Raw genomic sequence first — 17,687 nt, forward strand, 5'->3', positions numbered from 1 at the left:
CTAAGGAGGCTGTAAATTCGCTTCCCGCGCAGCGAGTCAAGTACGCGATTTCCGCCGCTTGTTTATGTCGGACTCTGGGGAGGAAAAAATTTCTTGGGCGCGCCTGTAAATTTCCCAGCGGTCACCACACCAGCAGGAGGAACGGCAGCGGCGGCTTTGCAGATTTCATTTGCGTGCCAGTTTCTGGGATGCCTGCGGCCCGCCAAGCACGGTGAGAGAGGGGCAACAAATTTGGGAGAATGTGGGCCCCTACCAGAGAGACAGACAGGGTAGAGCAAGGGAGAAGAAAGGAGAGGAGAGAGGGCTGCCGAGCGGAGAGAAAGGGAAAGGGACGGCGTTTCTTTCTTTTCCGGGACCGTTCCCGCGGCGGCGCGGCGGAACAACGACCCAAAACAAAAGCCTGTACCGGAGAACAATGCGGCCGCGCGACCACTGAAGGACGGCGCATAGCGGGACTAGGCAGCGCCGCTCCGCTCGATACCTCGCCGCTCGGCAGCTCCGCGAAATACGCGAGCCGCAATAGACAGGAGGCCCCCGCTGGCTGGCCTAAATGTTTTCAGATGCGTGTGGCAGCGTCAGCGGCTGCGTTCGGCGCTAACGAGCACGCGGCCGACTCCCGCCGCCACGGCCCGCGGCGCGGGGAATACCCCAGCCGGCACCTGCCGCAATTCCCCTGTAACGCGGGGAATTCCCCAGCAACGCGGGGAACCCCCCCCCCCCCCCCCCCCCACTCCGGTGGCTGCGAGTAGCGCGACGAGAGTTTGATATTAACGCGCCGATAAATGCGTCTCGAGAGAGGGAGAGCGGCTCGGAGCGAGATTAGCATGGGCAGGGGAATCGGTGAACCTGGGTACGTGTATATGTGTTTGTACCGGTGATGCACTGTGAGCGAAGTTTGCAAGAAACGCCTGTACCATGGGGCTTCTGGTATAAATTCTAGAACACGAATACAACATATGTAAAGTGGCTATCATTAACGGGGCAAAGTGTCAAAAAACTGATTCCGGTCTATGAACTTTTTTTGACAAAAACATTTTACGAAGAAACCTCAACAGTTTTTAGTATTATTTATTTTAATTCTAGCTTTTTTATTCATCAACTACGCGTTTCACCTTATGTAGACATCTTCAGGCTGATCTTAATTTGGTATTTCTTAGGACGATTCTTTAGAGATTGTAGCTAAAGGGCATCGTCGAGTACACCAGGCCAACATCGCCTTCGTTAACCTCAGTAAATACTTTCTAGATGGACGTGAGTGACTCCAATACCTGCATAAGCCGTACACGTTCACAGGAGCAAATAATTGAACAAGGTGGGGCTTAAGCAGTTAGCACAATGCATCACAGCTCCTGTGAACGTGTACGCGTTATGCAGGTCTAGAAGTCACTCACATCCATCTAGCAAGTATTTAATGAGGTTAATGAAGGCGATGTTGGCGCGAAGTACTCGACGACGTTCTTTAGCTACACTGTCTAAAGGATCGTCCTAAGAAATACCAAATTAAGATCAGCATGCAGATGCCTAAATAAGGTGAAACGCGTAGTTGATAAATAAAAAACCTAAAATTGCAACCAAAACTGTTTTAAAGTATACTATTAAACACTGGTTTGCTGATTCATGCCACAGATGGACTGGAAGTATTTCAACAATTTTTTATATGTTGTTTACAGTAAGGATCATACAAGTATCGCAAATTTTTAACAATTCTCTTCCGTTTATCAATGAAAATAAGGATTTTATTCTGAAAATCCGGGAACGTGCTAAATGCCACAAAGGTATCGTCAAAAAAGAGGTAAGTGCCGTGTGAGAACAATCTGACATTTTATCCACATTCGTTTCTCTTAATATGTGTAAGGACGCTGATAATATCGACGTTGAGCTCCACATACACGCACACACACACACGAGCGCGCTAAGTAAGCGCCAGTGTAAGAAATCTCAAGCATTCATAATTTTTTTAATAATAAACATTTTACGGATGTGTTTTACAGATACAATATACTGTGATTAATTCTTCTTTTAATTTTGTAGAGCACAAAGCAATTTTAAGTGATTAACTGTTCGAGAAATGTTCTATTAGCCACTGTCAAATACGGCAGCATCTGTTGTGGATCCTTTTTCATTTCACCTGATAAGATGTTTTTACAGTGTTGTGACGGTAAAATAAAGTTCTTTATTATGTCAGTAGTAATCCCTTTACTGAAAATCTTGTAAGTGCACCAGTCTTCAAGATCGTTAAACATGGTTATCGTTTTGACGACACCGGGTGCAATTTTTTTTTTTTACTCTAATCCAGCTACATTTGGAAATACTTATTTTTATTGCGTTAATACGTTTGCCGGCAATTTTTTGTAAAATACAGTACTCAGGCTGACGCATTGTAACCGCAAATGGATTGCTAGGTGTCGCATTCACTATAAGTTTTACAACGTCCTAAAGTAATTGACACACTGATACTCTTCCATTCTTCCATCTTCCTACGTTTTTCAATCTGGGCAAAATCTCTGTGACATGCTGGAAACAATTACAAAGCTTTGTGGCACTTAGCTCGATTTTTTGTCATCAGTTATCTTTTAGGGCTTATATGCACTGCTGGAAATGATTGTATCGATTAACTCGATTTTCGTGTGGTTGACAACGTCACTTAGGTTGGTTTTTCGGGTCTACCTCAAAAAAGTCCGCTTGCTTAGCTGAGCGGTAACGTGTCTGCCTCTCACGCAGCGGGCCCGGGTTCGATTCCCGGCCGTATTTGAGGTGTTGTCCTCTTGTTTACTGGGTGTTGTGCTGTCGTCCTCATCGTTATCTCATTATCGCCGACGCGCAAGTCGCCCATGTGGCGTCACCTGAAATAAGATTTGAAACCTGGCGGTCGAACTTCCCCGAAAGGGGCCTCCCGGCCGCCTATGCGACACTTATCTTTTTTTTTACCTCAAAAAAGTTTTTTGGTGCTTAGCCTGTTTTTGAATTCCACTCTACATATATTTGTGAGTATGTATTTTCCTCCTTCCTAACTACCTCTGCATGACATAACGTGGGAATGTCTCGTCCGCCTTAGACAATGTTCTTGATCAGCTATTACGTGTTTTTGTGTCGAATTATGATTTTTGTAGCATGGAACTGCAACCTTATTTCAAAAATGTAGGCAACTCGTGATACGAGCCTGTGATCGACATCTGCAGCTATGCCGTATCGTACGGAGCATCTTTGTATGTATCGGACTGGGTCGATGAGTATTTAATAGAACCCAGTACTTTGAATTGGACGGCGAACACTTAACAGAAGGGAAAGTAAGATCAGACGTGCTCTAAGGAAGCGTAACAGTACCTCCATTGTTTCCAGTATTCATGAACGATGAATCAGGATCAGCAGTATCCGAACGTTCTTCGCTGACGATTCTCTACAGACTCTACAGGAAAGTGTAACCTCCCTCCCGCTATGCTTTGGAGTTTCTTAATCAAAACAGTGTTCCTAGTAGCAAACCGACATGGCTAAAGGATGGTTAAGGGAGAGGACACGCTTCGTACGAAGCCTGACCGTACAGACAAACGATATTAAAGGATATTAAAGCCATCAGTTCGTTTAAGTGAAAAACATAACGGTTCATGCCGTGTACTTCGTTCGCCGTAGAATAATAATATGATTAGTTGAACCTCCTCCTTGTTACTACAGATTTTTTTTTAATGATCCCATTTGTTCTGTGAATGTATTACACGTGAGAGACCTAGATAGTTTCACCGTCTCGATTGAAATGCATAGACTTCTGTTAATTTTGATCAACCTTCTAAAGATGTTCCCTGCGCAGACTGTGGCACTTCGGTCGTAGATCCGTTGTCTTGAAGCTGTAATGATCCTTTAGTGAGAAACTGATGTTACGTAAATGATTCGTTTATACACTGTTTAGGAACACCACTGGTATCTATTTAAGCAGAACGCGAGAAATTGCAAGTTACAAACTTTATCCAGTGTTTTTGGAGTATGTCACGGTGTTAACACATTTACAAACTTTTTTTGCCATGGCAGTAACGGTTTCTTAAAATGTTCTAGTCCATTAATCTTGCCCAAAATTAAGATTTGACAGAAGGTGTCAGACAGTGCGTCTGTCCATCAGGACTACGCCTTCCGATGTGGTTAACACTTTACTGAATTTGCATAAAACTGAAATGTCAGACAAACGTCTTTCTCCCACGCCTTTCTATGTGATTTTCATCTTTACTAAATTTGCATAAAAACTGTAGTGTAACTGTCTCACCATACCAGTTTTGCATCCAATGACTGCCCCCTCCAATCTGATTAGGCTGTACAGCCACTTCGTTTGGGAGCCCGGTATAGGCGTACGTCCGAAGACATTCGGCGACCTTCGTCTGCCTTTTCGTTTAGCTTTTGTGTTTAGATTTACATTTAACTCTGACTTTCGAAATAAGTGGGCCATAGCTTTCTATTCAGAGATACCTATTCCAGAATGTGAAGATAGTTTAATGCACTGTTACTGAAATATAAATGAAAAAAAGTTAGCATTTTGGGGTACAGTCTCCGAAGTATCAGCCAGTCACGTTGATAGATTACAATTACGGCGGTCTGCCCCACGAGAAAGGTACCATCTGCTACAGGCATGTCACGTCACGTATTACGCCATATGCATAATGCTGCAGCCCCTGCTGCTCTGAGGAAAGAATCTTGGAACTAGATATGACGGCTGCTAAAGCCAAAAATATTACAATGAAAAACAATGGTTAGACTCGACCAAGTTCAATTGGCAGTTAAATTCAGGTCCACTTTCACAATGAGATTTGCCATTGCTGTATTTCTTTTCCAAATTAAATTAGCACACTATAAAAGATAAGCAGCGTTAATAAGTGTTCATTAATAATATTGTCCGTCAACTGAAGCTACTGACTGAAAATGTGATACCTCTGGGTCAACTGTTTTCGCGTGTAATTACCCGTACCCGCCACGAATAAACTGATTAACTACCCGCTGTTTCCCTACCACTACTAACGCCTAAAGGCGTGCGAATGGTGGCGCTTGGGGGGTAGGGGAGAGGGGGGGGGGGTTTAGCTGAACGAGGCAGCGAGACAGTGGATACTGCTGGAAAAGACATGTTCAGCTCCGAATGTTCCAGAGAATCAACCATGCGTAAGGAGTACGATTGACTACGTCATACCACTATCGATAGTAGTGCCCGTCACGGAAGTATCGGCGTTGCACATCGTAATAAAATGCACAAAGCTTCCAATTGCTGCCACGAGTGGCCACACACTGTAACCATGGGTAAGTCCATCATAATGGCTGCAGCAAAAAGTATCCAATTATAAAATATCTGGTGAATATCTGGAGCACATCAAATCGTTTCAGTATCTGAAGTGGCACGAAAATACACTCCTGCAAATTGAAATAAGAACACCGTGAATTCATTGTCCCAGGAAGGGGAAACTTTATTGACACATTCCTGGGGTCAGATACATCACATGATCACACTGACAGAACCACAGGCACATAGACACAGGCAACAGAGCATGCACAATGTCGGCACTAGTACAGTGTATATCCACCTTTCGCAGCAATGCAGGCTGCTATTCTGCCATGGAGACGATCGTAGAGATGCTGGATGTAGTCCTGTGGAACGGCTTGCCATGCCATTTCCACCTGGCACCTCAGTTGGACCAGCGTTCGTACTGGACGTGCAGACCGCGTGAGACGACGCTTCATCCAGTCCCAAACATGCTCAATGGGGGACAGATCCGGAGATCTTGCTGGCCAGGGTAGTTGACTTACACCTTCTAGAGCACGTTAGGTGGCATGGGATACATGCGGACGTGCATTGTCCTGTTGGAACAGCAAGTTCCCTTGCCGGTCTAGGAATGGTAGAACGATGGGTTCGATGACGGTTTGGATGTACCGTGCACTATTCAGTGTCCCCTCGACGATCACCAGTGGTGTACGGCCAGTGTAGGAGATCGCTCCCCACACCAGGATGCCGGGTGTTGGCCCTGTGTGCCTCGGTCGTATGCAGTCCTGATTGTGGCGCTCACCTGCACGGCGCCAAACACGCATACGACCATCATTGGCACCAAGGCAGAAGCGACTCTCATCGCTGAAGACGACACGTCTCCATTCGTCCCACCATTCACGCCTGTCGCGACACCACTGGAGGCGGGCTGCACGATGTTGGGGCGTGAGCGGAAGACGGCCTAACGGTGTGCGGGACCGTAGCCCAGCTTCATGGAGACGGTTGCGAAAGGTCCTCGCCGATACCCCAGGAGCAACAGTGTCCCTAATTTGCTGGGAAGTGGCGGTGCGGTCCCCTACGGCACTGCGTAGGATCCTACGGTCTTGGCGTGCATCCGTGCGTCGCTGCGGTCCGGTCCCAGGTCGACGGGCACGTGCACCTTCCGCCGACCACTGGCGACAACATCGATGTACTGTGGAGACCTCACGCCCCACGTGTTGAGCAATTCGGCGGTACGTCCACCCGGCCTCCCGCATGCCCACTATACGCCCTCGCTCAAAGTCCGTCAACTGCACATACGGTTCACGTCCACGCTGTCGCGGCATGCTACCAGTGTTAAAGACTGCGATGGAGCTCCGTATGCCACGGCAAACTGGCTGACACTGACGGCGGCGGTGCACAAATGCTGCGCAGCTAGCGCCATTCGACGGCCAACACCGCGGTTCCTGGTGTGTCCGCTGTGCCGTGCGTGTGATCATTGCTTGTACAGCCCTCTCGCAGTGTCCGGAGCAAGTATGGTGGGTCTGACACACCGGTGTCAATGTGTTCTTTTTTCCATTTCCAGGAGTGTATATTCCTAACAGCACGAAATCCGTAGCACGAAATCTCAAATCCTTCCGTTCTTTTCTTATTCCTGACTTTTTTACGTCTGTGACTGTTTGCTATACAGTGCTGTGCTCCACATTCTCGGAGATTTCCACAAACTGAGGTCTATGTTTGATGCTAAAACACTTCTTTTGGCGAGAAATCCCCTCTTTGCGGGTGTATTCTATTGTGCTTTTTATTTTCTCCTTGCATGGACCACCAAGCATTATTTTGCCTGCAAGGTGGAAGAATTCCTTCATTTCGTCTACTTCGTGGTGCTCCATTTGAAACGTTACGTTTATCACTAACCGCACTTCTACCACTGCTACTTACTCTCGTCTTTCTTCGGTTTATTCTCGGTGCAAATCCTGTGCTCGTTAGACCATTCCGTTAAACAGCCTGTGATACAACATTTTAGGGAATTAAGTTATACGTTAAAATGGAAACAAAATTTTCTGTGTGTCTCTAAGGCGGAATTACAAAAAATCATTCCATCTGCACAGGAGTAATTTTGAGCTTGAGTGATTTTAATGTGCCGCCTTTCGAAATGTAATTATTGGTGGTCAGGAAGATGGTGATGATCGTTAGGTAGGCTCCTTGGTTTTAATAAGAGTACCAGGAAGCAGCTGGCGTCTGGAACTAGCCCATATAAAGGAAACCTAGCAGCTTTGGAGAGTTCCCTCAGCGCTTTCAAGACGGACATACACTGAAGAGCCAAAGAAAATGGTACACCTGCCTAATATCGTGAGGACCCCCGCAATCATTCAGAAGTGCCGCAACACGACGTGGTATCGACTCGACTAATGTCTGAAGTAGTGCTGAAAAGAACTGACACCATTTATCCTGCAAGGCTATCCATAAATCCGTAAGAGCGCGAGGAGATGGAGATCTCCTGTGACAGCACGTTCAAGGCATCCCAGATATGCTCAATAATGTTCATCTTTGGGAAGTTTGATGGAAGTGTTTATACGCCGAAGCGTTTTCCTGGAGCCACTCTGTAGCAATTCTGGAGGTGCGGGGTGTCGCATTGTCCTGCTAGAATTGCACAATGGACATGAATGGATGCAGATGATCAGACAGGATGCTTACTTACGTGTCACCCGTCAGAGTCGTACCTAGACGTTCCAGAGGTCCCATGTCACACAAACTACACACTCCCATTACAGACCCTCCACCAACTTGAACAATCCCCAGTTGATACGCAGAGTCCACGTCTTCATGAGGTTGTGTCCATACCCGTAAACGTTCACCCTCTCGATACAATGTGAAACCAGATTCATACGGCCAAGTAAAATGCCGGTCTCGACTGGCCCAGGCGAAACGTAAAGCTCTGTGTCTTGCAGTCATCAAGGGTACAAGAGTAGGTCTTCGGCTCCGATAGCCCACATCGATGCTGTTTCATTGCATGGTTCGCACGCTGACACTTGTTGATAGCCCAGCATTGAAATCTGCAGCAATTTGCGGAAGGGTTGCACTTCTGCAACGTTGAACGATTCTCTTCAGTCTTCGTTCGATCTTGCAGCATCTATTTCCGGCCGCAGCGATGTCGAAGATTTGATGTTTTATCGGATTCCTGATATTCACGGTACACTCGTGAAATGGTGTGGGAAAATCCCCACTTCATCGGCACCTCGAAGATGCTATGTCCCATAGCTCGTGCGCCGACTATAACACCACGTTGAAACTGACTTAAATATTGATAACCTGCCATCGTAGCAGCAGTAACCGATGTAACAACTAAGCAGACACCTGCTGTCTTATACAGGCGCTGCCGACCGCAGCGCCGTATTCTGGCTGTTTACATATCTCTGTATTTGAATACGCCTGCCCATACCAATTTCTTTGGCGCTTCAGTGTATGAAGCTACAGCATCTCTCTCCATATCGTTACTTGGGCTGGGCAGTGAATCTGAATCGCTGGCAGCTGCCAAAGATAGCAATCTCATTGGGAAATCTTATCTCTGATGTCCTTTCATCTTGAATTTAATCAAACTACTGGAACTTTATTACCTAGGCGTGTAGTGCATCTGGTGCTCGTGCCTGGCAATGGTGACGATGTAAACAACGCACTTGAATGGATTGACGTGTACAGTGTGGCTTCCGGCAGCTGTCTCAAAGTTACCAAATCTGTCCGCAGCGGATGTCGACCCCTTGCGGCTAGTGGTACTATCAATTGCTTCGGAGTAATGTTTCACGACGACATAGCACTGCGGCCCTTAGCTACCGCCGCGTGTCACAAGTTGGGGTCAAGATCACCAACGTTTTCTACAGACTCTCGACATCCTTCGGAGGATGCACTTTGTCAATATTTACTTAACCTCACACATTCCACACCTAGCGCATATTCTTCCAGAACCGTTACTGGTGGGTCGACGTGTATTAGCGACATTTGGAGGCTACGTCAGTATCGGCATGTTCTTCAGAATCAGTCACGAGTCGCTTACCCTTCCCCGGACAGAGGTAGTCTTGGCCTCGTCCACGTCCTCGACAAAGTGGTGGCCCTGTTTGTCAGTTTGTACATCAAGCTGTGGCGAACCGCGCGGGAAGTTTGACGGATTTACTTCTGGAGTCTGTGGCTCCGCCCACCCTTACACCCTTACTGACAACGCGAGACGTACCCCCGCCTTTCTACGTCTTCGGTCACTTCTATCTCGAACACAGTTATGTCCACATTGCACTACCAACGGCGAAACAATGGACGGCACGGGAATTACACGCGTGCTACAATGGAGGCGTCCACCAATGTCGTGGCGGAAAAGAACCCTCATGTTAGGTGGAAGGTTGTGTAGCAGTCGATACATGCGCTTACACAGGCGTCTGATCAATATGATGTCACAGTCAACAGTAACCACCTCCTGTCGCCTTTAAAATGGTTCAAATGGTTCTGAGCACTATGGGACTCAACTTCTGAGGTCATTAGTCCCCTAGAACTTAGAACTAGTTAAACCTAACTAACCTAAGGACATCACAAACATCCATGCCCGAGGCAGGATTCGAACCTGCGACCGTAGCGGTCTTGCGGTTCCAGACTGCAGCGCCTTTAACCGCACGGCCACTTCGGCCGGCTGTCGCCTTTAAGCACGGAATTTGGAGTACCAGACATGCATGAACACCGTCCCATACGTGGTGCGGTAGAATACGTATGGCGCTTGGTGAAACAGAACCAACGCAGTTACATGGGTCCATTGGAACGCGGTGAAGTATTTCACGGTGGACCTAAAGATGTATTGGACTTTTAGAATTACAAGACCGTCATAATAAGATTATCCGTAACAAGAAGTACAGACAATTTTTCTAATTACTTAGGAAATATCCTACGCAGTACTCCAAGGAGCTGGATCGTGAGCACGACTCTTCATGCAGTTGGATCATCAGCATATAGTAGAAGATAGACATTGACTGAGCTGATGAAAATACGACCGGCTACAGGTGGAATGCCGGCCGGAGTGGCCGAGCGGTTAAAGGCGCTACAGTCTGGAACCGCACGACCGCTACGGTCGCAGGTTCGAATCCTGCCTCGGGCATGGATGTGTGTGATGTCCTTAGGTTAGTTAGGTTTAAGTAGTTCTAAGTTCTAGGGGACTGATGACCTGAGCAGTTAAGTCCCATAGTGCTCAGAGCCATTTGAACCATTTTTTTAAAGTGATTTTGATGGTGGTTTGGAGGCTGAAGTGATTTTTTAAAATGGGAACCCTAATATTTAAGATTTCATAAGAGATGCAAATTTTATGCATAAAATGATACATTATTCCAGGCCATGTCAAGGTTCAATGAAGGTCAAATAAGCGAATATGTTTTTAGTTCTAGTAGGTTCAAATGGCTCTGAGCACTATGGGACTTAACATCTTAGGTCATCAGTCCCCTAGAACTTAGAACTACTTAAACCTAACTAACCTAAGGACATCACACGCATCCATGCCCGAGGCAGGATTCGAACCTGCGACCGTAGCAGTCTCGCGGTTCCGGACGGCAGCGCCTAGAACCGCTCGGCCACCGCGGCCGGCAATTCTAGTAGGGATTAGCTCGGAATAGAGAAGGGATACACAAAATGCAATGTTGGATACAAGTGGGAAGGGGCATAAGAAGATAACGTATACCAATAACCGTAAATTTAAAGGCCTTTCGAAGTTCGAGTTTTGGACGTCGGATTAGAAAAGAGCGAACAGAGATTTCTACATTAAGTTTTAATTAACGTATTTATTGCCAAAAATAAATACATCACAAAATATAAATGATACTGTGGCATTTACAAGACGAAAGAAACATAAATAAAACGTAGAACATTTATTCACAAGTGGCTGAATGAGTCCCCTCACCTCTCATTCCCCGGGAAGCACCTTCCAGTTTGTATCCAACATTCTACTTTGCTGTATCCTTCCTCTATACTACGTGAATCCCTACTAGAACTAAAAGCATATTTTCTAGTTTGACCTTCACTGGACCTATTCGTGACCTTAAATAACGTATCATTTTACATGTAAAATGCGCCGCACTTTTCAAATCTTATATCAAATATTAGGGTTCCCATTTAAAATATCACTTTAACCTTCAAATCACTTTGAAAATCACATTCAAGGTGACGTCCATTAGTACCAGTGCGTCACCCTCTTTGCCACCTACAACTTTAACAGAAAATATTTTGCTGTATCTCATCTCTACCCCGAACTATTCCACATTATAAATTAAAATGGTCCACCTTGTGTATTGCCCCGGCATGGGATAGTCCGGGGGTAACTTGTTTCTGTACTTAAGGCGCGGTACTCTGCTAGTAGGACATATTCTAGGTGTGGTATTAAGCCACCAGTGGTAATTCCTTGACGGCGAGGGGGACACCATAGCCAAGCCTCGAACTACGAACCCTGCCCACTCTGCCTCCCACTACCACACACTACGGCCTCCTACCTATGAAAAAAAAATACAAAAATACAAAAAGGCGGCTCAGTGGTTAGCACACTAGACTCGCTTTCTGGAGAACAATAGTTCAGGCCCCCGTCGGACAATCCAGATTTAGGTTTCCTGCCATCCCCTAAATTGTTGCAGGCAAATGCTGAAAGAGTATAGCCGATTTCTTTCCCCCTTCTCAGTTCGAGCTTGTGCTCCGTTTGTAATGACTTCGTCGTCGACGGGACATTAAACCCCAATGTTTTTATTTTATTGCTGTCATTGCTTCTTCGACGTATAGATTGAGCAGCAGGTGAGAAGAGTGCAGAAGCAGTCTACAGAGGGGTCCAAAAATTGTATCCACTGTTCAAAAGTCCATAACTTGAAAACTAATTGACGGAGTTGTCTCATTTTTGGTGAAAATGTAGCTTAACGTCCAATTTGAAGATATCACTGTAGGTGCTCGAAATGGTCACCATTAACATCCACACACAAACGATGCCACCGAACTGCAGCACGAACTACTGACTGCAACGTGTTCAGTTTGATATTTGCACATGAATGTACGATGGATTCTCGACGTTCATCCAATGTGCGTGGCTTTTGTCGATAAACGACGTCCTTTGGTGTTCCCCACAGGTAAAATTCCAGAGGAGATAGGCCTGGGGAACGTGGTGGATACTCCACAGCACCTCTACGGCCTATCCATCTTCCTGGTAGATTTTCGTCGAGATACGCCCTAACCCGATTTTGGTAGTGGGCTGGGGCACCATCTTGTTGAAAGTATACTCTTACGTCTCCATAAAAGTCTCGTATGGCAGGTAAAATGGATGTCTGAAGCTTCTGAAGGTACACCTCACCGGTAACTGTGCCATCAAAGAAGAATGGCCCAATCAAGCCCCAGTAAGACAATCCACACCACACATTTACTCCTGGCAAATTCACGGCTTTGTCTACATGGACGTTCGGATTTTCGGCGGCCCAGTAGATGCAATTGTAGCGATTTACTGTACCATTGAGTGTGAACTGTGCCTCATCAGACCACACAATCATCTCTGCAAACTCTTCATCGTTGCGCACCATGTTAGTAAACCACTCGCAGTACTCCATTCCACGATCTGGGTCGTCCTCGTTCATTGCATGTAGCAATCGTGGGATATAGCACTTCCACTTTTCTGTCTTCAAAATTCGCCGAATACTTGAGCGACTCATTCCAGTTTCACGGGCACACTGTCTCACAGACTTCTGTGGTGAGCTAGTGAATTGTAACACACGACGGGAGTTAGCTGGACTTGTTACTGTTACAGGTCGTCCAGATCGTTGTTTGTGTACATCTTTAACACAGCCTTCTGCTTCAAATTTGTCTCGAATGCGACGAATCGTTAAACGTGTCAGTGGCTCTGTTTGATACTCATTTCGCCATCGCCGTTGAACCTCATTAATGTTTTCGTACTTAAAATACCACTTCAAAAATGACCTCCTTTCATCGAATGTAAGCCTTGCGCCAGCCATGTTTACTCGAGTAACTAGGTGCAACTAAGAACAAAACACTGACTATCTGGCGACTGGCATCTGACAAAACAAAACAACGCAATACAACGCTTCTGTGGCGATTGCTGGAACTTGTTACGCCCCAACGACCACATTAAAGTCAATTTAAAAGAAACATGAAGTAGGGAAAGTTATCTTGGCAGCTACATCTTTGCCGATGAGCTAACACGAAAGAGTTTTGTCAACAACTACATTGTACATCACTGAGCATATTTGTTAGAGAAAGAGAAAGAAGAAACATCGTATTTCAGCAATGGACAAATATCCATGTGACAAATGTGAAATTAATATCTTAAAAGTTAAGTCCAAAGTAATGTTATCAGAGATAACTTTTATGTGGAAGAGAGTTGTAAGCGCAACGAAGAAATTCAATGCGCCTACAATGCTCTTCCACAGAAGAAGTCGCTTGCTAGAACTCATCCAGTGCAGACGTACGAAAGCAGTTCTGATCTGAATTATTGAGACTGCGAATCGTGACAAGATTGTTTTCGAGTTTAGAAGTGTTTGTTGCGTGACGGGATTCACGGCTTAAGAAACTGATTTTATGAACTGAGACAGGAACAGGTAGACTCATTTAACCGTGCACTTCGGGTTAACTGAAATCTAATAACAGAATTAGTGAACATTGGACTTGACTTTGAATTAGTTGTACCTTAAGGAGAAGTGAACATTCTATGAAAGAATACACGCAATTAGTCCTGAGTAGGACCCAAGTACACGACATCATGAAGATAAAACAATTACGCTAAAGTGTTGAGTTGTGGTAATTGCCAAGGAACTATAACTCAATCGGACTGACTTAACTAAACTATTCCGTGTGCATGTGGTGCGGGGGTTATAAGTATTTAGTGACAAAATAACAATAAACTGTTCGTTACCAGTTAAATACCCGGTGTGGACTACATTATTAAATAGTTTGATAAATGACTAAATCAACGACTACTCATGAAAGACTATTTCATTGAAGTGCAAATATTCACGTCATTAGTAGAGAAGTGAACTTTTAAATATTTTCGTATTACGACGCAATCTTACAAAGACTGAATCAAAGAGTATCTCTGGATCTCGCTGCATACCAGCACAACAATTCCATAGCAACGAGGCAACAACGTAAGAAAAAACTGTTAACTAAAATATTTCCTCGCAATCAGTGGTGTGTGCTATGCGAACGAGAGAAGAATTAATAACTACTGCAAATCCGGGCAATTAACAATACAATATTAACAACAAAAAGCATCAATTATACGAGTTCGCATAAGTGGAAACGCTGCGGATTGAGATACAACTACTACGCGAGGAACGCCTTTTCGGAAGTTTTTCAGGTTTTTTCTCCCGGTAATCTACGGGACTGACGTTATATCGCATCATGTCTCTACTCTGCCGCGAGAGCTGTGGCAGTAGCAGCTCTACGGCGTCGACTACATCAGCACGCGGTTGGAGTCCGGGGGCACGCGCCACAAACTACAAACTATTACGCTACCAAAGATGAGACAACTTCTAACATTCTGCGTGGTGTCTGTTTGTTCTAAGTCGTGTCTCTCTACCACTTTCGCGCAACGACGCTCTGAGCGTGTTTTTTAGGGAACTGACTAGTTTGAACCTGGGACCTGTTGCTGGTAAGGAGACGCCAGACCACACATGACATGTAGAGTTCAGAAGAGTTCAGTGAGACTAGCGATGATATAATCAAATACTTAATGATTTCAGCGTTAGCTCCACTGCACTCCCTGTAAAAGAATCTAAATAATAACTAAATTTAGTGGAAGGGGTTCAAGGCTTTCCTATTTTTAGTTAGCTGGTAAAATAACCTCGAAAAAGCAGTTAAGTTTACCGTTGGAAATTTTATTCTACACACAAAACATTGTTTATAAATTGCACTATTGATAAAAGGAAATGTTTTAATACAGGATGATAAAAACCAACTGCGTTCGACAAAAATGTGAACGAATATTTCCTGAATGGGTTTGCAAGTTCTACGATGGATCGAAGGATGACCTATGACATATCACATCTATAATCTAGATTTAAGTTAAGTTTCATAAAAGAGAAAACTGTAAAAATGGTCTACAGTGACCCTCAATTATCTTTAATTACTTATCTAACTTGTCATAAATTACAGTGGCTGATGTGGCTTCTCAATAATTATATAACAGAAAAATCATCGCGTTTCAAATTTTAACTTCACGTAGCAAATGTGAATACCATGAGCTTTAATTGACGATCGACACTAGTATTACGTAAAAAGGGGGTGTAACAGATGAGACTTCTGCAGTTCTGAGTGAAGCGTTATGCGCTGTTATACGGCATCACGTGCGTTCATTACCTTGTCGTTGGTTAGGCAGCGTCAGGGGGCGGCGGGCGGCCTAGCTCGATACAGCTCGCCGTCTCGGAAGCAACTCTCTCCTAACTTCTCCTTACTACAATTTACCGAAGCTGGTTTAAAAAAAGCTATCTGGCTGTGTTTTCAACTGACCAATCAGGGTCTCAATGTTAACCTTAAGCTCCCCTACAAAATTCTGCCTATCCAATGAGAAACGTTATACTTTTCGTGGTGGGGCAATGTTTTTAACGTTTGCAACGTAACAGAGACGCGAAAAAGTCTCACGCTAAAGCTTGCAGCTGGTGCGTCCGTTTTAGTGTTATCGTAAGATCCATACTGTTCTTCTGGAGGGCTCTATCTTTTAACATGAGCTGGGGGGGGGGGGGGGGGGGGGTGCTCCTGGCGGTTGGCTGGCGACGTGGGTGTCCGTCCCTTATCGTAGGGCCTTCTGGCTTAACACGGTTCTGCTCTCGCCTTCTGTTCTCGTTTCTCCCCTCGGAAATGCGTCTGTTTCACGATGGGAAGGTATGACATGCATTTAGGCATTCTTGTGTTAGTCTGTGGTATTCCATTTGCTCACTCGTTAATCGTATTACTTTGGTTAATTTAATGTCATGATTTATTCGGAGCTATGTGACAAACTGCTGGATTTGGTTATCATGTCAGGGTTTTCATGGATGGTGTTGGTCCGCAGCTCGTGGTCGTGCGGTAGCGTTCTCGCTTCCCACGCTCGTGTTCCCGGGTTTGATTCCCGGCGGGGTCAGGGATTTTCTCTGCCTCGTGATGACTGGGTGTTGTGTGATGTCCTTAGGTTAGTTAGGTTTAAGTAGTTCTAAGTTCTAGGGGACTGATGACCATAGATGTTAAATCCCATAGTGCTCAGAGCCATTTTGAAGGTGTTGGATTTGCCTGACACCTTACAACCCCTCTGTATTTAAATGTTAAGTTTCAGAAGTTCATATACGTTAATCTGTTACGACAAACGACTGTTTATTATGAGGAAGGGACGAGAAACGTGTAATTTCTTTCCTTTGGGCACAGCCTATTGCTGGAACTGCAGCTTATTACTGTAACTCGACACTTTTATGCGGCTAAGCGTGCGGGAAGAATTATTACTGTGGGACGGCAGCGTACAAGTCGGAGCACGAGTTAAATGAATACGGCGCTCGAATTACGCCCTCGGGCGCCGGAGAGGGACCGCCGCAATCGCCACAGCGCACAGCCCTCGCCGTGTCGCGCCGCATTTGTTCTCATTAAGCGCTAACCGCAGGCTAACCCACTGGACGGCACTCAGCGCTGGCCTAACCTCGCCCACGCACACCTCCCCCTCCCCCCTCCTCCTCTTCCATCCCCACTCCTCCGCGTCGGCTCTCTCCGGCCACTTTCCCCTCTCCGAGAAACCGCGCCAGTCGATAAATCTACATAAGAAGCGAAATTAAACTAGTGCGCCCGCTGCTGCCGCCAGGGTTAGCCCCGGCTGCTAATCCATCAACGTTATGGCGTGGGATGGCGGCGCGCCCTCGAATTAAACTTTTCGCCCCCGCGGTGTCGCCTCTGTTCCCCCGGACGCCGTCTGTCGCGCTCTTTCCTCCTCCCCCTCCACAGTAATTAAGTTTACGTTCCAGCGCAGCATCCGTCTTCCCGCGGTGTTGACGCGGTGACCACTGGCTGGCTTATCTCTCACAGCCCGCGAGAGCGCGGCTCAGCAAAGTGATGGCCGCGGGAACCACGTCCGCGGAAAGGCCAGATAGCTTTTTGCGCCGTCCTGCTGGACGCGAGAGTCGCCGGGTTTACGTCGGTCCTGGCTCCGTTTCAAGGGTTCTCGACAGTCAAGAATCGTTAGGACAGACTTCTTTCTATGCGCTATACATCCACGTTATAACGACACAGTAACCTTAGCGGCAAGTGAAATAGGTTCTCAAACACGTTTCGTAAGGCTAGACGTTGAGAAATTAGTTACATTCAAATAAACTTAACATTGTCAAAACTGAAACTTCCTGGCAGATTAAAACTGTGTGCCGGACAGAGACTCGAACTCGAGACCTTTGCCTTTCGCGGGCAAGTGCTCTACCATCTTTTTTTCTTTTTTTGATCTCATTTTGCTCTACAGTATATTGTTCGTTGA

Source organism: Schistocerca serialis, chromosome 4 (assembly GCF_023864345.2).
Source record: "Schistocerca serialis cubense isolate TAMUIC-IGC-003099 chromosome 4, iqSchSeri2.2, whole genome shotgun sequence".
Taxonomy (NCBI): domain Eukaryota; kingdom Metazoa; phylum Arthropoda; class Insecta; order Orthoptera; family Acrididae; genus Schistocerca; species Schistocerca serialis.